We start from the raw sequence: 25,608 nt of genomic DNA on the forward strand, positions 1-25,608 counted from the left end.
CCAAAGATGCGTAAAGGTGCCCTCCAGGCGACTGGGAAATCACACCTTCGGGTATGGACGTTCCACGGCTCCCAATCGGCGAACCGCAGATTTCCCACTCAAAAGCCACGTTACACACACACCAGGTTAACGTCTAGATGTGGTGAAAATTGTTGAAGCGAGGTGAAAAACCTGGAGCGATGCGAAAATCGGGCGCGAGTCAAATTGGCCAACGGCCCGTTCTCGAGACGTAATGGCACTCCAACGATTCTCTTCGGAATCGACCGTAAAACCTGTCACGCAGGTTTATCTGTCACAGCGATGACAACTCTGTCGCAGGAATCCCTTTCCCGGGAAACCCAAAGTTCACTCGTGACCCTCGTTCGCCAACGTTCGCCCCAGACCTCGAAGCAGCTAGGCTTCTTGTCCGACTCACTCGCTCCGCCTTCTTTTTCTCCTCCTCTTCCTCTTCGTCGTCGTCCGGTTCCGGTTTCATTTAAAACATTAACTTTTTTTTACCTTTTGAAAATAGTAATCTCTATTTCACTTAAACGATAACAATAATAGTACATGGAACCAAAAATGTTTACAGTGGATGAAAACCACAACAACGGAAGTGACGAATCCGTAACAATACATACAAACGTACGTAACAATATATAATAAAAAGCAGACACGGTGTGTGCCATTTTTCATTAATAAAAACATCAAGCAAGAAGATCAAGGCAAGATACATCGGCCCAGCAGAGAAGCAAGAAGACATCAGACATCATTTTATTATTTTAAAATGTGTGTTTTGTGCATTTTTGATGATGGTGCTTTTTGGTGCTTTTTGGTGCATTTTCTTCTTATTGGTGCATTCATTTTATGGGTACATATGGTATGGTGTATCGGTGCAGTGCATGGCAATGGCATTTTTCCTCTTTTCAAACCATCTTTTCTTTTCCCACAAAAGACAGGTCCTGGGTGACAGTGTACATAATTAGTGTATTGTAAATAATGCTCCCCACCGGCTAAATGTTTAGTTTGAGAATAATTCCGCAATTCGGTTAATTGTGGGCGTGAGTCGGTTAGATAGGATGCAACGCAGCAGGTGGGACATATCTAGTGTTAAAACTGTCGCACTCAGGGTGAGGTTAAAAGTAGAGGGTAACCACACCTAAGTGTCACACTAAGTTAAAAGATAGTCCTTTTGTTTCGGCTCGGGTGACGTGACGTATACATATATATTGTTACGTTTGTGTGGGTAAACAAAGAAATACCTTCGGAAAGTTAGAATTGTGTACGTAAGTAGGCCGTCTGTCCGGGTAAGTGTTTGCATGTCGCAATAAGGGGCGTGGCTTTGTGCTAATTAATTATAGGGCTTAAATATTAATTCCCCAGTGTGTAATTTGCCTCCTGTGGTCTTCCCTTCGGTTTTATTACATTCGGCCAGGCAGGAAATTGAGGGCTCAGTAAAATAATGATAGCGCTGTAATGGGACTCATGCGCTCACAATGCCATCAGGGCTGACGGAGGCAGTGTTCGCTGATCGACAAATGGGCCCTGATATTGTCCGAACATTCCCGAGCAGACATTGGACTCCGCCCCCTGACGGCTCGTGGCGGGTAGGCCGCGCCCCGGCCTTCGTGATTGGTGGAGGCATGATGGGAGGATTGAGTAGCGCTCGGTGATTGGACGGAGTGTGACGTCAGTGGTCGAACATTGGAGAACTGAGGGAAGAAGAAGCCGTCTCGCCATCTTGGTCTCTTTTGTGCTGGCTTTCAACGAGGATGGCTGCGGTTGCCTTTTGCTATTCTTCTGGTCCTGGCGTTCGTTGGAGGCGGTCACATTTTCTCTTTGTTCTGGCTTGGTCGTGGGCAGTGCACATCTTTAGCTCGTGTACGCTTGTAGAAAGAGACTAAACAAGAGAGGTTCGGGGCAGTTGGCATCACAAGAAGTACCTCACGTTAGGACGTCGATGAGCGTGACTCCACGCCATTTTGTGTGCTTCCTGCATGGTGGTTTGGAGGCGATGGACGTCTACAAGCCCTCGGTCAAACTGCAAAGCGGAGTCGAACCTCGGAGTGCCGGCCGATTACCATATCATTTTATTTACTTTTATTTCTCCCTGTGTCTGTAATTGAGTCCGCCAGAGGGTCCCTCACCTGAGCCTATTACTAATAGTTTTTACCTCAACATTTTTATTGTGTTTGCATTATTTTCATTAAATCATTAGTTGTTGAATTTCAATTTCTTGTCTTGTTTCTTTGTTTGTGGGTTCGGATTAACCCAGTGTCGGCCATCCGATCAGGTAAGACTTCGAACCTTTTCGCGCGCACGAAAAGATAATCCCACCAAGTTCAAAATACACCTCAGAGTTAAAGCTCGTTTCGGTCATTCATCCTCTTGGGATGTTAACCCCGGGAACACGACAATATTACATATTGTTATATGTAAGGGGAGAGGGATCCATAGCTAAAATGTGATGAGGATTATGTGATGAGGATAATATGACCCGTGTGATCAAGTAGGTTAGATTTATACTTGTATCAGGGAAACTGTCAGAACTAATTTGGCTTATCAAATGTGTGGTAAGTGTAAACCTAATGGCAAAATAGGGTATGATTGTTGTTTAAAACCTCTTGTAAACAGATGAGGACAGGTCGATGACTTGTGGCCGCAGAAAAGCACAAATAGCGTGATAAAACACTTTACGGGATGTTAATGGATGCTACGGAAGTGCCACGAGCAAGCATGGCAGTTCTGCATCAACGTCACAAAGGCATTGTGTGATTGTGATAGGCATTGTGTGTGATTGTGATAAAGGCATTGTGATAAGCGGCATTGTGTGCTGCGGGGAGGAAGGGGGGGGGGGGGTGGTAGGTCCTTAATGTTGGGATAGAGTGCCGCCCCCATCCTGGGGAACAGAAAATGAGAGCGACCATACATGAGGCGGCCACTGACATGGAAAGGGCCATGGCCACACATGCACGTGGCAGCTGGAGTTGTACTTCTGCAAAAATAACATCTTTCTCTCGCACTCTCTCTGTTTCATTACCCAGGCGGAAAGGACAGCTTTTCAATAGACGCTGACACCATCTCCATCACCATCTTCTTGTCTCCTGACCTAGTCATTCTTCATCGCCATTCATCGACCTGAGCCACATTTCACACTGTACACCAGCGACATGTATGCCCCCAACTCGTGCCTTGCTGAAGTCCTTGCCTGTGATCCCCTTTGCTTCACATTAGAGTCCAGTATTTTCGGTGCCATTTGTGGGTTATTTAGTTCTCATTATAGATAAGGTTCCGTGTCCCATCATCCCCTATGTAGACCGTCATGTATGTAGACATGTCTGTAGACCGTCAGATCTGTGCCATATATTTATAGTGTCCTATCTACCCTTATCCACATATTTCATTGTATATAAACCACATTTTAATTGTAAGGAACGTCGTCCCTCTCCCATCTGCCTTTTGCTACAAACACCGTCAGTTTTGCCGTTTGCTTGAACGAACCTTGGGTATTGTCATTGTAAAATTTAAATTTAAGTAAATTTAAATTTTATGAAAGTTCAAGTTACTAAAAGCGCAATGTAAATTACAGTATTGTTTCGGCATCTTAGAGTTCTTAGACCTCAGGCACATAGCAGTCCATGTAAATGGACAGCGTCTGACATGACAATATATTATTACATGTAAGGGGGTGGGATATATACAGTATTTTTTTTTCTTTTCCTTTTGTATACAAGATCGAGGCTCGTGTAAGAGCTAACATAGATCACAAAAAGACAAACTGACACATAAAACATATGATAAAGGGAGCAGGAGACAAGATAGGGAGAGAGGGGGAAGCACACAAGTACAACATTTGAGAGCAGGGACATTGGGAGATCTGTGGGAGGTAGAGCGCTTGGGGTGAGGAGGCAAGGGAACGGGGGGGGGGGGGGGGGAGGGGAGGGAGAGGTAAAAAAAACAACACATGGACACTGCTTGGACTTCCAGGAAAGAAGGCGGTATTTTTTAAAAATGGATCTGGTGTGAATTAACGGGGGTAGAAAAGATCAAGGTTTTGGATGAGGGAAGATAAGAGATGGTGGTGAACAGCTGTTTTAAAGACCTGGAGGGAGGAGTGGGATTGAAGAGAGTGAGGGAGTTTGTTCCAGAGGCGTCCCCACGTGAGGTACTTCTCGCGTATCTAGTTCAAGTTAAGACTTTAGGTTGTTCCATGTGTTTGATTAGCTTAGATTTACTCTTGTATCAGGAAACTGTCAGAAGTAAGTCTTATGTCAATGTAGTATGTGCACCAATAAGCCAGTGATCGTAATATTAGAACAGTATGGAGTAAGGTTGTATTTTGGCTGACCTGTATAGGCAAAGCCAGGTGAGGACTTGTGGTAATTACGAATAAAAACACACACGGAAAGTGCTTCCTGCTTTAAAGGAAACATCATAAACTGTTTTGCTGGTGGACCACATGCCATGGTGGCAAGATGAGCTGTAAAGCCTTGGATGAGGACAGAACACATTTTTGAGGCGGTGAATGAGAGAGAACCGCAGCCCATGAGGACAGTCCTGCAGGTGACGAGGGGCGAGACCATGCTTGCATGCTCCAGTTGGAGTTGGACCTTTGGAGAGGCAACATCTCTCCTCTCTCTCTTAATTTGGTCACTAACCGAGGAGGACGTGTAAGAGAACGGACAGCTTATCATCGTCCCTCATTGCCATTCCTTCTCATAGGCATCGTGCCCTGTGCTGCACTTTATCTCTGCTGCGCAAACCTGCATGGTCACATCATCATGGTGAGCCATAACCAGCTCGTGCCAGCCTAAAGTCCTCACCTGTTCCCCTTCATTGTATGAAACTGGTAATGTCAGGAACATTAGCGGGTTAGGCCTTATTTTCATTGTATATATACGAATGTGTGTTCCTTCTTCCCTCTTTCTTGTGTCCTTTGACCACCAGATCTGTATTGTTCATCGATTGTCCTATCCTTCCTTATTTCCCCCTTTTTTGTAAATAACTCCCCATTAATTCTAAGAAATATTTTGCCATTTTCCTGCCTTCCTCCACGAACACCACCAGGTTCGGTTATTAATTAGGCAATCTTTGGGAGGTTGTAGACTTGGTAATATTAAGAACACAGTAATTAAAACACGGTAATTAAAACACAGTTTTGGCCACTCGTCGGGGGTTGTACCCCTGGCGCAGATGGTCTGTGCTTAAGCAACCATCTGATGCGGCAATATTGGACATCAGTCATCAAAAGCTTGAAATCTCCTCCAAGTTCAGCCAATGTTTCTTTGGTTGATAAATTATTAGCCAGTTCTTGCCTATTCACATTCTCAAAATTAATTCCAGTATATTAATCTTCATCACTCACATTCTCGTCATCTTTTAAGACAGTTTCTTCCCAATTTTCACATGGTTCTTCATCATCACAACAGTTACGTACTGTAGGTCGGTACAGTGCAGTCCATCTTTTCTGCATTTGCAGCAGTTGTTTGCACATCATGTCTGTCTGTGCACATGAATATTTCACCAGATGAGTCACTGCATCACGATCAGAAGACAAGGAAGTCATCGCTGGTTGGAAGTGCTCTTCAATGAAATCCCAACCATATTGCTGAGGCTGTGGTAGCTCGGAGTTGGCTACTGCATCACTGTATCAAACCATAGCCTGGTAATAAGCTCTCAAAATTGCAGGTAGCATGCAGCCCTATTTGGTGGTAGACCTTCAGATTGAGCTTGCTTTTTTATGAAAAGCCACCACTTCATGTCTGCACCATTTGTCAAATTAAGGCTCCATATGGTTTCTCTGTTGCACCAAGCTGTGCAAGTGCATGCACTATCTCATCATCGATGTGAAGTTCTTGTACCACTTTCTAGTATGTCATATTCCCCTTGCCAGCAAGTCTACCAGTGATTTCTGCCCCGAATAGTGCATGAAAACCTGGCAGTGCTGCAGCTTTGTTGAGACCAAGTGCATTGTAGATGGGTTGACGTTGTATGACTATGTTTCTGGGCAGTTCATGTCACAAAACATGCGTCTTGGCAGAGATTTGGATAACATCTAACAGCTAGTACAAGAATGTCAGTATCTGGAGAGTAGATCCTAATGGAGGTGGCCGCATTTGATGTGGTGTCAAAATAATAAAGAATTATATCTTGGTGTCTGTCTCTTCTTGAATACTTGAGAGATTAACTTGTCTGTGAGTGACTTCTGCATGATCATCCTATGCCACTACAACATTCTTTCCATTTGCCAGGGCATGCTCTAGAACTGTGTGAGCTAGATATGCGGTGAATTAATAGTTTGTCTTTATATAAGCTACAACATTATACATGCTAACTCTTGCGATTGATGTTATATCTGTCATGTAATATGCTGCATACTTGTTACTGCCTGGTCTTCTCTCACGCATAGGCATTTTCAGTGATTCACCAATGCCATACTGGTCAAACACCAGTATTCAGCTTGTCATTTGCTGTATCTCTGCCAGTGTCTTTCATTGAAGTGCTTTGCTCGACCAGAACAATTGGCTATCCACTCTGGCTTGTCTTGTGATGGCAGATCAGCCAATCCATCGATAATTGCCACACATTTGCAAATGGAGGCAGATTGAGTATCAGACTTTGGATCTCCCTCTGGCACTTACTTGTCTGTCCTAGTTGGCAGATCCTCAAGCATCGACATCAAATCATTGTTTTATGCAGTGTGGAGCAGCAACCATCTTCTGCAAACGCAAAGTCCTCGTGGAACAACAAAAAATTAATAGGTTCCAACAGCTTGCTTAAGATAATTTCTCTGGATTTGGAGATTACAAACATGTGGGCAAATATCACTCTTTCTTCCTTGAGCTCCACATTTTCATTTCCATCTTTTACAGTAAACCTCTTTCCTGCTGATGACCACATCTGTAACTTAAGTTTCTTCATTGCAGCTCAACGATTCACATTATTTCTTGAGATTCTCCCTGAAACAAACAGCACAAATTTATCCTTTCCAAATCACGTGAAAAAGCTGAATGCCTCAACTCTGTGTTTGCCTCTAAATCTTGTGTCCCAAACCCATCCCTCTCTGTACCCACCGTACCCAGTTGTACCCAGCTGCTCCTGGACTCTGTGTCCTTTCCTCCTGACAAGGTGGAAAAGTTTCTGTCAACCCTCGACTCTGATTCTGCAACTGGTCCTGACGGCATTAGCCCACGGGTCCTAAAATCATGTTCTTCCGCTCTTTCACTCCCTCTTTCTGTTCTCTTCACCCTCTCTTTTGCTCAAGGTCACCTGCCATCTGCTTGGAAATCAGCCAACATCACCGCTTTGCACAAAAAGGTGCAAAAACAGATCCCAGCAACTACAGACCAATCAGCCTTCTCCCAATTATCAGCAAAGTCATGGAATCCATCATTGCTTCAGATATGAAATCTTTCCTCTTCTCCAATGGCTTGATCTCTGATCATCAATTTGGTTTCAGACCTGGTCACTCTACTCTGGACATGCTGCTTCTGCTTTCTCAACAATGGATGGAGGTCCTCAACGCCAAACAGGAAATTAGAGCTGTCTCCCTTGACATTTCACGTGCCTTCGATACGGTCTGGCACCCCGCTCTGCTCACCAAACTCTCCTCCTTTGGTATCCATGGAAATCTCCACGCATGGCTGGCGGACTTCCTCTCTGGTCGTAGTCAACGTGTGGCCCTGAATGGGTTTCTCTCATCTCCTCTTCCTGTTCAGGCTGGAGTTCCCCAAGGTAGTGTTCTGGGCCCTGTGCTTTTTCTGGTCTTCATCAATGATCTCTCTGACTCTCTTGAAAATCCTCTCTATCTCTTTGCTGACGACTCTACTCTCTGTCGCTCCATTCCTCATCCCTCAGATCGGCAGTCTGCAGCCTCCTCACTCTCTGCAGACCTGGACAAAATCACAGACTGGGCAAACAAATGGAACATGTCTTTCAATCCTGATAAATCTCACACTCTTACGATGTCTCTCCGAAAAGACCGACTGGAAAACCCTCCCATCCACTTTCTGAATAATCCTCTCCAAGAAGTTCTGTCACTCAAGCTTTTGGGTCTCACTATTTGCCATGATCTTTCCTGGGAAAACCACATTTCAAATCTGTCCTCCAAAGCCAGTCGCCGACTGGGCATCCTCCGTCGTGCGAAGTCCTTCCTTGGCACACCTGAGCTCCTCACCACATACAAGGCTTTCATCCACAGCTCTATGGAATACTGCTCTCCCCTCTGGTCTGGTGCTCCTGCCTCACACCTAGCTCGTCTTCACGCTGTTGAAACCAAAGCGTTCAGAATCATTGGAATCTCCCGCGATGAAGCTAACTCCAAGGGCCATTCACTCACTCACCGCAGGCAGGTTGGTGGTCTTTCCGTCTTCTACCGACTCCTCTCTGGCCTTGCCCCCCCAGCTCTCTCTGGGCTCTATCCCCCAAATATTCCTACAGGTCGCACAAGATCTGCCTGCAACCCTCTTATGGTTAAACTGCCAAAATCAAGACTTTCTGCTCACCTTCACTCCTTCATTCCTCTTTTCTCCTGCCTCTGGAACAAACTCCCTCACTCTCTTCAATCCCACTCCACCCTCCAGGTCTTTAAAACAGCTGTTCACCACCATCTCTTATCCTCCCCCATCCAAAACCTTGATCTTTTCTACCCCCGCTAATTTCGGTCCCCTTGTGTTTTATACCTCTCCCACCCCCCCCCCTCCCCTTCCCACGCCTCCTGCCCCCAAGCCCTCTCCCTCCCACACTTCTCCCTGCTCTCAAATGTTGTGGTTGTGTGCTTCCCCTTCTCTCCCCATATTGTCTTCCGCTCCCTCTTTTTGTATATTTTGTTTGTCTGGTTGATTTGTTTGTGAAATAAATGTTAGCTCTTTCACGAGCCTCGATTCAGTATACAAAAAAAAAAGAAAAAAAAAAGCCCACTTGTTGATGTCCTTATCCAACAGCTTTGGTAACCATGTTTATCAGCTGCTCACATACATCTGCAAAGGGATTAGTGAATTTGTCAATAGTTTGAGCTCTATAACATTCTTCTCCTGTTGCTTGACCTTCGCTTCTGTGAGCTCATGATGATGTTTCCCTTTGGTAGTGGGTAGATCAGCCATATGGCCACACCACAGCCAAAAATTTGATGTGGGCATATGGATTTAGTGTGATGCCAATAAGGCCGCCAGCTACTTTCATCATCCCATTTTTTGCTCCAAGGCATGATCCAGACCAGTGATCTCCAACCAGTCGAATCCAAAGTCTTGAATCGTCGATCTTAACATTATATATATATATATATATATATATATATATATATATATATATATATATATATAGATAGAGAGATAGAGAGATAGAGAGATAGAGAGATAGAGAGATAGAGAGATAGAGAGATAGAGAGATAGAGAGATAGAGAGATAGAGAGATAGAGAGATAGAGAGAGAGAGAGAGAGAGAGAGAGAGAAAAGAAAAATTCTGTGCGGTGGTTTATTTAAAACTGTGGCAACCGTGGGTTGCAAATTCCAGGTGCCGGAAAGTTTAAAAAGAGCTAAATGTCGGCGCACAGGCCAATGAGAAATTATTTTTGTCTATACAAACCAATTATCCATCTAGGATGCAGTTACTGTACTGCCACGGCCTCCGTACAGTTGTCAGCTGCTCATTGTCTGTTGTCGAACCATCGAAACATGGAATAAGCTGGGCTTTTCATTTTCATTTTTTCTTGTTTCTAAGATTAATTTCCTGAAGCCAAAATGACGAGCGGGGAGCCAGGTCCGTCCAAGAAGAGGGCAAAAACCTACAATTTTCACAATGCATGTGAAAGTGAATTTATTTTTACGAATATCAAAGACAAGAGCATCCAAACCCAGATGTCACCAGATTGTAGCCTTGAGAAAAGAGGTCATCTGGAATGGCATCACAAGACAATGCATGCAAAATTTCAAGAGCATTTCAAAAAATTAAGTCGATGAAAAGTGCTCCAGAGATTCTTACATCGAATCTCTCAAATTGTCACCATTTTCAAATCAATAAAAGAGGTGTACAGCGAGCTGCCAGATAATGTATGATTGCTAGACTTGGGGTTCCTTACGGATATAATGGAAAAATTGAACGAGCTAATCGGGAACTGTACGGGAGGGACAGAGATTGTCACACATAATCAGTGCAGTGAATGTGTTCAAGTTGAAGCTGGGCCTGTGTGTAATTTGACAGAGCTTTTCCCAAATGTGGAGAAAATCCAACAAAACGTCAAAGAGAAAGGGTTCCATCCAAAAAAATAACCTGTGAGCACCCGAACAGATTGGCAAAGGAATTAAATACATGATTTCAAGAGGTAGACAAGATGGAACAAATCATTATGTTTGTCTAAAATCCTTTTCTTCAAGTGGATATCGGAGAACTGACAGTAAAATTTCAGCATGTATTTAAACAAAGCAGTGGACTTGACATGGAGATCCTCACCATGCAAAATGACATACATGTAGAGCTGGAAGTTATGTCAAGGGACAAATACTTTTGGGGACTTGTAAACAGCAAGAAGTACCCTCTTCTGACATCCTGTGCACTAAAGGTGAAGGCCTACTTTGGCTCCATATAGCTCTGTGAGATGGCATTTTCCCAGATGAAAATCAACAAATCCAAATATCGCACTTGTGTCCCATCTTCAACCTAAATTGCTTATAAAAATGTAATATCACAAACACTACAAATAAATTTGTGCAAAATAATTGTTTGTATTATGCTGCTGTTTGTTTTCTTGATTCTTGTCTTTTTGCAATTGTTGTTTTCATGTATTGTTATGCATTATGTTTTCCACTCTGTCAAAGCGCCTTTGGGCTTCTGGAAAAGCGCTATACAAAATAAATGAATTATTATTATTATTATTATTATGATTGCTGTAAATCATGACAACACAGCAACTCAGGTACAGTCATTATCCTCAGCTAAAATAAGCCCGTTCCTCTGTAACGACGCTTGGTGAGGCGAGTGCAGCGAGCCGAGCCAAGCTAGTATATATACCAACCCCTTGTTAACCCCCTTGCCCGCATTTCTTCTTCGACCATCTTTAGCCAAGTCTTTCTCCATCTTCCCCGTCCTCTACTTCCTTCTACATTCATTTCCATCACTCTTCTCAACCAGTCACTTTCATCCTTCCTCAACACATGACCAAACCATCTCAAACTGTTTCTCTTCACAGCATCCATCACAGGCTCTATTCCCATCATCTTTCGCAATTCATCATTTGTCTTCCTCCCTCTCAACGATACTCCACACATCCACCGAACCATTCGCAATATATGTACATATATATATACATATATATATATATATATACACACACACACACACACAAACACACACACACACACACACACACACACACACACACACACGCACGCACATATATATTGTTGCGGATCTCAGCGCCGGCCTTTTCCCCTTACCAAGGGGGGATTAGTCCCCTTGTCTTTGACTAGCCGACGGGGCCCGGGACCGATGACGTCCTTCCCGGACAGCGCGAAGTAGGGTCGTAGGACTAATCACTATTACCGAATTACTCGCGCTGACTGGAAACGAGGAAATAAGCCCCGCCCGAATCACGGGTGTTGGTTGAAACGCCGAGCGGTAGTGAACCCGTGACCCGAGCCGTTATCAATGACTAAAACCCGATCCAAGCGGTTCGTAATCGTGCCACGCTTACCCAATGGAGGAAATCACGGAAACGGTCGAATTTGGAAGAAAGGAATAACATAATTTATTTACACTTTGTACAACAAGAAGAAGAACAAAACACAGTGCAGCCTTAAACAGTCTTATACTTATCCCAAGACAAATGGGCCCGTTCACACTCAGACACACTCACACGGGGTTTGCAGATGAACAGGTCAGCACGTCCAGGAATGGCGTTCGGGCAGCTCTTCCTCCGGTCCCCAACTCGCACCACGAAGAAGATGGATAAAGACTGCAGGAGCTCTCCACGTGTCGTTTTCGCGCATGGGATTATTACAGGGTGAAGTAGGGCTGGCTTTGGCGGTTACACTTGTGGCTCAGCCGCGTACGTAATAAGCGAACAGTTCAATAAACGCGAACAATGCGCTTCTCAATCAATGGCCTCGAAACTGTGTGCACGCCGGTCCTCTGAGTACTCCCAGTGCTGGGCTTCAGCCCTCTCAATACAAGACCTTCGTAAGCGCCTCTCCCTTCTCAACTCCGTATGCATGCGAGTCCTCATCAAGTCCTGTCACACGAGTCCTCATCAAGTCAGTCCTCCCAAGGGATTTGTGCGCTGGCTTATATAGCCTTGCCCAGCGAACCCTCCCAAACTTACTAGACGCTCTGTACCATGCCCAATCAAGCCATGCCCTCTCAGCCCTGGTTGGCTGTTGCTCCTACCGTCACCGCCTCTGACGCGCTGCTTGACGTGGCCACACCTCGACCCTCGCGCTCCTCCCTCTTCTTAGGCCTACCTCATGGTTGGTTACCCGACTAGTTGTGAGCGAAACCAAGGGCAGCGAACGCTGCTGGCGGCTAAAGCGTAACAAACTTGAGGGATGCCAAATGGGGCGCGGGATCGAGTTTGCCCATGATGAAAATGAAGGGTGGCCGCAAAATGAAAAGGACCTAAGCTCATTTCTTTACACAACGCAGATATCACTAGGGAAATGGCCTACTCTTACACATACTGTGACATAACTAATTCTAAGTGGGCCTTCGTGTTGCTTGTGGACTAACTATGGGGGGAAAACCTTTAACCTTTAATGATGTCATATTTACACTCTCAAAACCGCAACACTATGATACACACATGACAATGCATATCACAGCAAAAAACAAGCCATAAGGTCGAAGGAACTGCCTGCAGAGCTCAGAAACAGGATTGTGTCGAGGCACAGAACTGGGGAAGCCTACAAAAAAAAATTCTGCTACATTGAAGGTTCCCAAGAACACAGTGGCCTCCATAATTCTTAAATGGAAGAAGTTTGGAACAACCAGGACTCTTCCTAGAGCTGGCCGCCCGACCAAACTGAGCAATCAGGGTAGAAGGGCCTTGGTAAAAGAGGTGGCCAAGAACCCGATGGTCACTCTGGCTGAGCTCCAGAGATCCTGTGTGGAGATGGGAGAAACTTCCAGAAGGACAACCATCACTGCAACACTCCACCGATCTGGGCTTTATGGCAGAGTGGCCAGACGGAGGCCTCTCCTCAGTGAAAGACACATGAAAGCCCCCAGAATCTTGTTTCTCACAGTCTGAGAGTCCTTTAGGTGCTTTTTTGCAAACTCCAAGCGAGCTTTCATGTGTCTTTCACTGAGGAGAGGCTTCCGTGAAGTTAAAGCTAATGCTTCCGTGAGCTAAAGTATCATAGCAAAGGGTCTGAATACCTATGTTAATGTGATACTTCAGTTCTTAATTTTTAATAAATTTGCAAAACTTTCTAAAATCCTGTTTTCTCTTTGTCATTATGGGGTATTGAGTGTAGATTGATGACGAAAAAATGAATTTGAACGATTTCAGCATGAGGCTGCAACATAACAAAATGTGAAAAAAGTGAAGGGGTCTGAATACTTTCTGAATGCACTGTACATACATACATATATACATATACACACATATATACATACATATACATATATACATATACATATACATATATACAGTCACGTGAAAAAGTAAGTACACCCCATGTAAAGTTTTGACTTTTTCAACATATTTCAACATACAGCTATTTGATCTTCATTTCAACAATCTGGATAGATAAAGGTGATATAATATAACAAATATCATGAAACATTTACATTTTGTAGTCCATTGTATAATTTAAATAAACATAAATGCAAATTTCGCATGTGGAAAAAGTAAGTACACCCCGACATTTATCACTACTTCAAATACCTAAAATTAGAATCAGGTGCACCAGCTCAGGTGCAAATGATTAGAACATCGTTAGAGAGGATCTTGGAGGAACCTGTCTTATTTAAACCTCAGACATTTAGTTTGGTTTGCTCTTTGTTGTTGAAGTGTGCGGCGTCACCATGCCTAGATCAAAAGAGCTCTCTGAGGCCTTCAGAAAGAAGTTATAGATGCCTACGAGTCTGGGAAGGGATTTAAAAAGATCTCCAAACAATTTGAAATCAATCATTCGACTGTCCGGAAGATCACCTACAAGTGGAGAAGATTCCAAACAACTGCCAACTTGTTCAGGCCAGGCCGCCCCAGCAAGTTCAGCCCGAGAGCAGACCGCAAGATGCTGAAAGAAGTCTCTAAGAACCCCAGAATGTCATCACGGGACCTACAGGTAGCTCTTACCACTGTTGATGGCAAAGTGCACGAGTCTACCATTAGAAAGAGGCAGCACAAATTTGATCTATATGGGAGGTGTGCCAGGAGGAAACCTTTGCTGTCCAGAAAGAACATCAGGGCAAGACTAAAGTTTGGCAATAAACACCTCGGCAAAGACCAGCACTTCTGGAACAATGTGCTCTGGACAGATGAGTCAAAGGTAGAGCTATTTGGCCACAGTACCAGAAGACATGTTTGGCGAAAACCTAAGACAGCATTTGACCACAAGAACCTGATACCAACTGTAAAGCATGGTGGTGGAAATATTATGGTTTGGGGCAGCTTTGCTGCATCAGGTCCTGGGCAGCTCACCATCATTTAATCCACTATGAATTCTTCATTGTACCAGAGGGTGCTTGAGGATAATGTGAGGCCATCTGTCGGAAAGTTGAAGCTCAACCGAAGGTGGACCTTGCAACATGACAATGACCCTAAACATACCAGTAAATCCACGAAGGAATGGCTGAAAAGAAAGAAATGGAGGGTTCTGGAATGGCCTCGTCAAAGCCCGGATTTAAATCCCATCGAGATGTTGTGGGGGGATTTTAAACGAGCTGTGCATGCAAGAAACCCCTCAAACATCGCACAGCTGAAAGAATTCTGCATGGAGGAGTGGGCAAAAATTTCTCCCAGTCGATGTCAGAGACTGGTAGACAGTTATAAGAAACGCCTACTTGAGGTTGTTTCTGCCAAAGGGGGCAATACCACCTATTAGAACCAAGGGTGTACTTACTTTTTCCACATGCGAAATTTGCATTTATGTTTATTTAAATTATACAATGGACTACAAAATGTAAATGTTTCATGATATTTGTTATATTATATCACCTTTATCTATCAATATTGTTGAAATGAAGATCCCCTAGCTGTATGTTGAAATATGTTGAAAAAGTCAAAACTTTACATGGGGTGTACTTACTTTTTCACGTGACTGTCCATATCACGAATCAGGATTTCAAGCACAAATCTGTAATATTGAAGATATGTATCCATATTATTTAATTAATTGTAGTTATTCTTGACCGACACTTTGGCTTAAAAGAATAAATGAAGGCTGAATACATTTCAGAGAAAGATAAAATTTATGTGAGCAGTTTGACTATGCTCTGGAGTGCATTACAACACTGTTGGGAAAAGACTGACTTCAACATAATGCATAAACTAATTAAATCAATTACAGAGGGCGTTGAGGCAATTCTCATGGCAAAAGAGAGTCACAATAATCATTGATTGTGAGTAAAGACTGATTTGATTTTCCTATTGTAATAAGCATTTATTATATCCATTTAAGAGTTCATCGAATTCCCTTTTCTCTGACCCTCCGCTCTTGCCCTCTCTTGCCTTCTCTCTCGCTTGCCCCTCACGCCTTCCTCTGCCATTGACTCTCTCTCTTGGTTCCGGACTCTGGGGGAAGACGGTTGTGCATGGACGAAGGACTCCAGAAAGTGCTTGGACCGACCGTGTTCGGAGACGCCACCGGTAACTGCGGCTCTCCGTGCAGAGGACGGGTGGACAAAGCCAGGCACGGTTGGAGGAGCGCCCTGCACGCGGCCCATTCGCCTCGCGTGGGAGGCCTTCATCGAGGCCTGTTTCGCAACAACGCGCGCGCTTCGCACACAACGTCACCAACACCCCGTCAGACGATTTTGACAACCCTGACGAGACCTCACCAGTGATCGGAGCTAAGTTAAACCACACGTTTTAATTTTATTTTCATATTTCCCTTCGTATGTGTTCAAGTATGGTTTGAGGGAGCGCTCCATTTAGGAACTTCGTTTTACCGTCACGCTTTTCTTTGTCCCAGCATTCCATTTTAATAAACCTGTTTATTTTTGTACATTTTAAATCCACCTCGGTTTGAGTTACTTTTTTCAGGTTGGGACTGCTGGCGATCACGACAGGTAAGCTTCTGCTTCTTCTCTTTCTCCCTCCCGCGCATATATAGTAAAATCCGCATTTGATCATCGCCTTCGGAGTTAAAAGCTCGCTATTGGCCATCCGTGACTCTCCTGGTGTTAACTGGGAGGGAATCACACAACAATATATTTCCTACTGGACTCGTACTTTTCACCCCACTGTATGTATTCCATTACCTTCCCAATTTATTTGGCCAAGGCCCTCCTACTGCCATACAACACAGACTTTTAAAGTTTCTCAGGAAAAGGAAGTCTTTAATACAAGAAAAGAAGACTGATCTTCACTTCCTCTCTGCATACCATTCCCAAAAAATATTTTAATTCTATTCCTCGTTCACACACTTCATCAAACATTGAAAGGCAAATTAGCGGACAGTCTGCAGTAACAGTATAGGAAGTTATATGTCTGCTAAGATGCTGTTAAATGAAAAACCAACCTAAACTAATTTGACAGTTCAGCAGTCACGTTCTCGCTTTTGAGCAGCTCGGCTTCTCCTTGGTGTATAGTCCAAATAAAACTTTCATCTGGTGCTGTGCCATGAAAGACGCACTACAGTGCAGGGCACACCATCATTTGCAGGGGATGTTAAGCCCCAATCTTAATGGAAAACAAATGAAAGATGTAACATGGAGAATATGGTGGGGAAAGATTCCCATGGCAGGAAAGGTGGAACAAGTTATGCTCGCTATCCTGAAAGTCCACACCAGAGGGCTCTCTAGCTGATGTGGTATAGCAGTCAATTACAAATTTAAAATATTGCAGTATGTATATACTATATAGTACAGGAATTTTATGCAAAATAAAGAGCAAACCTAGCCAAAATTGTAACAAACGTCTCCAACTGTTTTATGCAGATAAATGTGTCTTATATAACATATAAAAACTCTTCAGCGATCCAAGTTGCGGAAAATGTTTAAAATGCTAAAGCATATTCCGAGCGAAAATTTAATTGCAAATGACCAATTTATTTTTCGTTATCATGATAACTACACAGTTAAAACTGCACATTGCATCTGTGACCCCTACATTTCCTCCTCCCCTCTCCCCTCCCCCCTCCCCTCAACCACTACCCTAACGCCACCACCCTAACACATCATAAGTTTAAAGATTTTCTATTACTTGTATAAATCAGTCTGCATATTCAGCCACATCTTCATCTTCAAAACATGCAAACTGCATCAAATTCGTACATGCAAACCCTCTGCAATTGCCACAAGCAGAGGAACACTCCATGTCATGTGTGCTGAATGTACACCTCATACTTATGCAATCTGCCTGGCAGTTACATCTGATCAGCCAAAGGAGTTCTTTAGGAGCTGGAGCCATACTGGAACAAGTCTTCCATCACTTTCCATCCACTCCCACTCTTCCGGCTGAAACTCATTTACTTTTCCCTTCTACTGTTGTTGCTGGTAGTAGACGCGAAGTCTGTATTAGGTATTTTGCTGCTGCTGATGTGGGTGGCAGACTTTGTGGCTAAACACGAGAAGTTCTGGTAGCAACCTAAAAACGCTCGTATCGCAGTGAATTCAGGTCTTCTGTGGGCTTCGTGTCATAGAGACACAACAGAGTATTCTCTCCCACGGTTACAACATCCTGAGTTGAAGCTCATTGTGTGTCAAATACCTTGGCTTGCTCACAGAAGTTGCTGCTGCAGTTGAATTTCTTGAGGGAAGTTCCCTTTCCTATGCCATATAGGTGGGAGGTAGTGTTACATCCAAGAAGAGCATGTAGGAAGAGAATGTTGCTGCACAGATCAGGGCCTAGTTTCTGCTCGACAGCCTTCACGTTTCACACACGTGCTTTATTCATGTCATTCTTTAGGTCGTGTTGGAAAAACAGGTCACATGTCTTGAGGCTGGTGTGGTAAATCAGTAGGTATAGCAGATCTGTATCATCGCCTACCAGTTCAGTGTTGGTCATGGTCGCTGACTCCACTGCTTTCTGCACAATGAGGAGATCAATATTGCCAGACGCATGATGTGTCTTGCAGTTCACATTCTGTAACTTGTCAACAAGCATCTTGACAAAGCGCTGCTTGTTTGTTTTGCTTGCCAGTAATTTGTCCTTCATCATAAAATGCATGTCCTCGTTGAATGGCACAGTTGCTCCAACACAACTTTTTGCTTATCGCTGGTGTGTCCTTTGTGGATATACTACTATAGCTATCAAATACCACAATGGCTTTTCCATACATTTTTGTTACATAGTTAGTGTACCAAGCACAAATCTCTTCGTACGTTGAAACATGTGTCCACAGGAGAGGGTGAATAGTGCCCCACCATCCAGTATGTGCTGGACTTCACCTGTTATTCCTGGAATGTTAGGTGCCATAACAGACCAGATGGCATCTTCCAGGACTGGCTTCTGTGGTTCTTGGAGTAGTAGTGCGGAATCAAACAAGTCTGGAGCACCATTTCTCTTCAATGGGAACTCTGCAGCAGTTTTTCCATTCATATTGGTCAGGATGGTGTTTCCAATGGTTTTTGATGCATTAACATTGACTGTGTTGTGTGCATGTATGTCTGTGGAGATATTACACAAGTTTTGATCAGAGCTGAAGGAGTTTCTCTCCTGCAGGTATCGAAGAACTGTGCGCGTGTCTTTCATGTCTTGTGCTTGTCTAGCTTGTGTCATGTCCCTGTTCTGCTCCCCCTGTGTTGTAGTTCACACCTGTTAGCTCCTACATGCCATTGTTGACTTCTGAGCAAGTTGGCATGGAAATCAGCCATGTAAAACATTGTTTTGTCATTCCTTGTCCTCTTGTGAGTCCACCACTGGTTTTCATACCGTACTTCTAATCAGTAACTGCTCTATGATTAGATCTGAGGACAGGCCAGCCCAAAAATGATCACTTCTTCTGATAACATGGTAGCCTTCTTTGAAGTGTCGGTAAACAAGTGGATGTTGCACCTGAAGATTGGACATACACTAGGGCCAATTTTGTGGAGAGGTTATGCCCAGATGCTTCCAGGAAGTGGAGCATTTCCGAGACCACTTCAAGATGTAGTGCCCAATTTCCAGTACATTCGGCTCTGATAAACTTACGAAAAATATCCACCATATCCATGTACTGTAACCAGAGTGCAGCAGGCTTTGACAATTTCAAGGATTAGATTTTGGTTTTGATGAGATCCTTGAATCTAGTTAGGACATTTGCATTGCACAAAATGGTCAACTTGAACCACACTAAAGTGAGCAATCTGGACGCTTGCTGATTTTCATTAATTCCCTCTTTATGAACATCAAGTCCCTATATTGTATTACTGATTAATTTATATAAAGTTGGTTTATGTTGGGTATAATAAAAGGTTTACGCTTGGCTATCCACGCTTGTTTTATATCAAACTGAAACTGTTATGTTGAAGAACGAAGGAAATTGAGAGGATTCGAAAGATTTCTGGATCACGGATTACGTTTTGGGAACACATGCAGGCTTATTACATTATTTAATATTTTTTTGGCCTAATTACTTAGCGTGAATAGCCACAAATTGTACATGACAATCTTGGCAAAGCCTCCTCTCCTTTGTTGTAATGAAGCTACGAACTGGAGCGATACTTCATGTGGTGGTCATGTTACCTCCGCTTTCTCCCTTTTGTCATTAGCAGTATTGATGTGGTGGTAAAAAAAAATTCACCGTAACGTTATAAATGAAATATTGATGTTCCGTGTCTTTTTTTTTTTTTTTTTTTTCTTCTCTCTCTCTCTCTCTCTCTCTCTCTCTCTCTCTCTCTCTCTCTCTCTCTCTCTCTCTCTCTCTCTCTCTCTCTCTCTCTCTCTCTCGCTCTCTCTCTCTCTCTCTCTCTCACAGGACGTACAGGAGACCTAAATTGGAGACTGGTCCATCACGCCCTGGCCACACAGGTGTTAGTTCAGAAGTTTAACCCTGCTGTGTCTAATTTATGTCCTTTTTGTGGTAATGTTGAACATTTGTATCATGCGTTTATTGAGTGCAAGAGATTGTCATCTCTGTTTCTGAGCCGAATCTTTTGTAAATTCAAAATTGTTTTTTCTGTTACAATCTTTGTTTATGGACTTGCATGTAATACTAGGAAAAACTCTGTGATTTTTCTTTTGAATTTTTTGTTTGGAATTGCTAAGCTTGCAATTTATAAAACCAGAAAAGCCAGATTAGGTAGTGGAAAAAAATGAAAATGCACTTTTTTGTTTCATCGGGATGGTGTCAGCACGTATAAAGCTCGAACATGCTTATCATGTCAACATGGGGAACCTTCTTGTGTTTGAAGAGTTATGGGGCATGGGGGGTGTTTTGTGCAAATGCATTGGAAATGAGGTTGTGATTTGTATGTGAAGTGGAGTTGGAATACTTTGGTTTTATACTTTTATAATAAAAGGACAAAAGTCTCAGTCTCTCTCTCAGTCTCTCTCTCAGTCTCTCTCTCAGTCTCTCTCTCAGTCTCTCTCTCAGTCTCTCTCTCAGTCTCTCTCTCAGTCTCTCTCTCAGTCTCTCTCTCAGTCTCTCTCTCAGTCTCTCTCTCTCTCTCTCTCTCTCTCTCTCTCCAGGTTCAGTGACTCCAAAACAGCCCCATGGCAAGGATTACACCGCATGCTTTGATTTTTCCTTCTCAGCAGTAGTAAGGACAGGAATTTGGAATTTGGCCACAGAGTGGGATTTATGATCACACAGAATTAGGATTTTTTAAAATTCTTTTTTTATAGTCATCATGCACTTATCACTTTGATAAAGCAATGCAACATCACGCATTTGTTCCAGGATTAGCATCAATAACACAACATCCTCTGAGAGATACTGCATCAGGGTCACAAATCCAAAATCACAAATGTGAAAAGCCATTTTGTGCCAACCCATTTTATATAGCATGTAAAAGCTGATTTTGATTTAAAATATCATAAATTACATACAAAAACATAAAAAATACTTTGATAGGTACACCAGGAATGATACGAGTAAGCAAAATAGTGAGAGTGATTTGTATAAAAAATGCAACATGAGTGCATCAATAAATCGATCCATTGTGCAGGAACTGAACATTCATTATTTATGTGATGACGTGGAAGGATACATTCTTCTTCTTTCGAATGCAGCACAAGGCTGCGGGGTGGCATCATTGGCTAAGGGCCCTGCTGTCCTGCTGATGCGGTGCCCTCTGCTGGTTATGGCAGGAATTTGTAATTTGGTCATGGTGCCGGCGATAGCTCACCTAACTAGTCTTCGTGAAGGACTTCGTGGGGATCTTTAACGTCCACTAAGTAACGCCGACAGATAAGACGCCCAGTTTTAAGTCAATCCGAGGGACGGCACACGATGGTGAATCACCCTTCCTGTGAAACACCGGGATGACAGTTTATAGCTGGGCCAGGATTCAAACCCATAGGCTAGACAGCTTAAAGGAAAGTGTGCGCACCTCTATGCCATCCTGTCAGCCAGAAGGATATATTAAGTATATTTTACACGAAAATACCTTTATGGATAGGGAAGAAGAGCCTCGGAATGTAAAAAATAAAAATAAAAAGTTGTTTTTTAGGCTCCAGAACCTTTTGAAAAAGGGGAAAACATCTAAACTCACCAGTCCTCTTCCACCTCTTCGGCTCCTCACCAATCCTCCTCCACCTCTCCAGCCCGTCACCAACTCTCCTCCACCCCTATGGCTCCTCGCCAATCGTCCTCCCTCTCACCAACCCTCCTCCACCTCTCCGGCTCCTCACCAACCCTCCTCCACCTCTCCAGCTCCTCACCAACTCTACTCCACCCCTATGGCTCCTCGCCAATCGTCCTCCCTCTCATCAACCCTCCTCCACCTCTCCTCCACCCCTATGGCTCCTCCCCAATCGTCCTCCCTCTCACCAACCCTCCTCCACCTCTCCAGCCTGTCACCAACTCTCCTCTACCCCTATGGCTCCTCGCCAATCGTCCTCCCTCTCATCAACCCTCCTCCACCTCTCCAGCCCGTCACCAACTCTCCTCCACCCCTATGGCTCCTCGCCAATCGTCCTCCCTCTCACCAACCCTCCTCCACCTCTCCGGCTCCTCACCAATCCTCCTCCACCTCTCCAGCCCGTCACCAACTCTCCTCCACCCCTATGGCTCCTCGCCAATCGTCCTCCCTCTCACCAGTCCTCCTCCACCTCTCCGGCTCCTCACCAACCCTCCTTCACCTTTCCAGCTCCTCACCAACTCTCATCCACCCCTATGGCTCCTCACCAATCGTCCTCCCTCTCACCAACCCTCCTCCACCTCTCCAGTCCGTCACCAACTCTCCTCCACCCCTATGGCCCCTCAACCATCCTCCTCGCCCTCACCAACCGTCCTCCTCCTCTCCGGCTCCTCACCCATCCGTCCTCCTCCTCCTCCTCTTCCTCGCGCAAATAATTATATGCATTTGAGGACCATAATGATTGTAATGGGTAAAAATGTAGAAATAGTGCCAACTGTCCTTTACAGTGAGTAGGTACCAACATCATGCACATATTATGTAGCCAATAATTGATTGAGTTTGGGGGAAGTAAAATGAGACATACATTTGAGAGGAAAGAAGGAAAGTGTAAAAAAGGAAAAGCTTGGGAAGAGTCAGCCTGCATGGCCTTGGTCTGTAGCTCATTGGAATACTGCTCTTCCCTATGGGCTGGGGCTCCAGTATCACAGTATCTCCTTCTTATGTGGAACAGATAGCTCTCAAATTGATCGGCATCTCCCGCGTGGTGAGACCAAGGCACGAGGCCTGTTGTCCTCACGTTGCAGACAGGTCAGTAGCCTCTGACCAAGGCACGAGGCCTGTTGTCCTCACGTTGCAGACAGGTCAGTAGCCTCTGCTCCGGTCTCAAACACGCCACACCTCTTCCAGGAGGCAAGCGTCATTCCAATCTCCTTCTGGTTAAACTCCCAAAATCCAAATTCATCGCATACCTCGACCTGTTTGTTCCTCCTATTTTTGTGGAACCACCTTCCTGGAGCTGTTCAATCGCACTCTTCCATCCACGATTTCAACATCCGGGCACTACCGTTCCACGTCATCCCCCATAGCCACGCGCAATCTTTCCTACCTCCATTAACCCTCAATGAGCAAACACTTACTTGTAGGTTCTTCGGTTCACTCCCCTCCTCCACCAACTCCTCTTTTCTTGCTGTTCGTTCCTGGAGCTGCAGTCACCACTTTGCCTTTTCATTCTCTGTCACCGAGCTCTTCCACGAGCCTCGACATTGCATAGGAAAGAGAGGAGGAACATCACCAGGCACTCATTACAAGAGGAGGAGAGTTCACAACGAATTCCACTATTTCATCATTTTCTTACGTACGCTACAGTAGCCTCTACCTGCAGCAAGAGTTACATGTAATAGGGTTCTTGTGCAGGGACACCGCAGTGATGCTCGGACACGCTACTTAGAATAAGGAAAGAGCAGAATAAACCTCATCGTTATAACTGTTATCATCTTTTCCCCGAAATATAATCGTCCTTGATGGTGATCGATAAGTAACACTTCGTTTTGTTCAGGATGTTCACATTATGTGATCCATATGGAGCTCGTCAGGATCTGCTCATTGTATGATTGACAGGTATTAATTATGCTCATATATGATGACGTCATACAACTTCGAAATATGTAAAAAGTTTTTTTTTAAATATCGTTTGCATCACCGTCAATCCCAGTTAAGGTTGTTTCCACGTTCTCCGGTCCGAGCAAAAGTTCGCGCCGTTGCCCTCGCAAACCAAAGTTGCGACCGACGCTCTTCGGCATCTCCCAAGCGCGCCTCCAGCACGGTGCGCGGGGCGTGCACTGCACGAGCGTGCCGTGTCGACATACACCGCGGACGAATCGTACGGAGCGGCACGGATTACTCGCGCCATCGTAAGTACGATGAACCGTGCGACCTTTACTGGGGTCAAATGGATACTTTTGGAGACCGACCCACACATCAATGTGCACGTTAAAGCGCATTGCAGCACGACGTCCCCCCCACCCACCCATGCAGTCATCACTCTGCGTGCATCCCCAGCTCACCGCGCACTCCGCCTCAGGGTTCCGGATCTCTCTCTGCCCGCTCCACCAGGCGCGCGTTCAGCCGCGGTGTCTGGCCATCCGCCCTCAGCTTAAACCCTTCCCGTGCGGGCTCAGTTGTAACGGGCCGGGAGGGGCTAGTAATAGTATGATCGAGAGGAAGAAAAGAAAAATAACTTATTTGGGAGGGTAGTTTAGGCCTCCCGCTATCTATCGTGCCGGTCGCCGGATCGCCTCAGCAAAGCACGCTGCACGGAGATGCGTTAAGAGAGACGATTTGCGCGTCTTTTACCGCCCGGAAGAGGGGGCGGGGCTATAAGGGGTAAGAAAGTTTTTTTTAACGTGCGAGTTTCTCGGGGCGTGGCATTGGAGAGACCGCGAGGGCGGGGATATGGAGGGGAAGGAGGAGTTTGGGTTTTAAGAGGCGCGCGCGCGCTCTATCTCTCTCTCAGTCTCTCAGTCTGTCTCTCTCTGTCTCTCTCTGTCTCTCTCAATCTCTCTCTCTCAAAGATACAAAAGTCAAAGTCTCTGTCTCTCTCTCTCTCTCTCTCTGTCTGTCTCTCTCTCTCTGTCTCTCTCTGTCTCTCTCATAGGAAAGCGTGCACGCGAAGGGTCTTCAAAGCGGGGGTGGTCACAGCTCGCCAGACCAGGACAACCCGAGTCCACGGCACCATTATCGAGATCACAATCAAACTTTACATTAGTACCAATCTTTACACGATGGCTCATCGGTCGGTACACCATCATTCGTTTCTTATTAAAACAAGTCAGAAAAAAACACCATGGAAAAAAAAGTTGGGATGTAATTCCAAAAAAACAACCGAGGAATGACAAGGAAAGAATGACTTTTACGGCTTGTCATCACGACATTTTGACATTTTCCATCTCACTCGCACAACAAATAAAATACACGACTACACCGATCCACACTACAAATGTACAACTACCTCTCACATGGACATCTTCATCGTACAATTGTTAGTATTGCCACCTTAGTATTGTCACTGATGACAAAAATGTCAAAATGCCGTGAATCCCATCTCAACATGTTTCTTATTATTTATTTATTTTTTCTTACTTGTTTTTGGGGAAGAAAAAAAGAAGAAAAAAACTTTACAAACTTTACAAAAAAAAACTTTTTTGTTTTTTGGGAAGAGAGGGGGAGAATTATGGGTGGTTGTCTTAAAAGGTTTAATGTGGTAAATGCCGTGAATTGCCGTTCAATTGTGTGGTAAATGTGGTAAATGCCATCCAATTGGCATGTTGAAATCATGTGTTGAAGTACGTACTTTGGTTATATTCCGACGAAGAAGAGTATATCCGTCCCCAGTGACCGGCAAAAGTTAATCAATCAATTTGAACAATATTTAGTGGATTTGAAAAAGGTTATACTTGTGTTGCACTCCTG

General features: G+C 44.4%; 1 protein-coding gene across 3 annotated transcripts in view; it reads right to left on the reverse strand.

The window, feature by feature from the left end:
• LOC137431539 (ADAMTS-like protein 1) overlaps positions 1–24,496 on the reverse strand; it is a 322,494-nt gene extending 297,998 nt beyond the window's left edge. For 2 of the 3 annotated variants that reach the window (XM_068122959.2, XM_068122957.2), the window contains exon 1: positions 24,204–24,464. The gene's annotated coding sequence lies outside the window, so the exon portion shown is untranslated. Of the gene's footprint in view, positions 1–24,203 lie in introns of all 3 variants that reach the window. The other variant, XM_078782172.1, reaches the window with a different exon arrangement.
• Between the last annotated feature and the right edge of the window lie 1,112 nt (positions 24,497–25,608).

This window comes from Myxine glutinosa, chromosome 7 (assembly GCF_964187855.1).
Source record: "Myxine glutinosa chromosome 7, kmMyxGlut1.1, whole genome shotgun sequence".
NCBI classification, from domain to species: Eukaryota; Metazoa; Chordata; class Myxini; order Myxiniformes; family Myxinidae; genus Myxine; species Myxine glutinosa.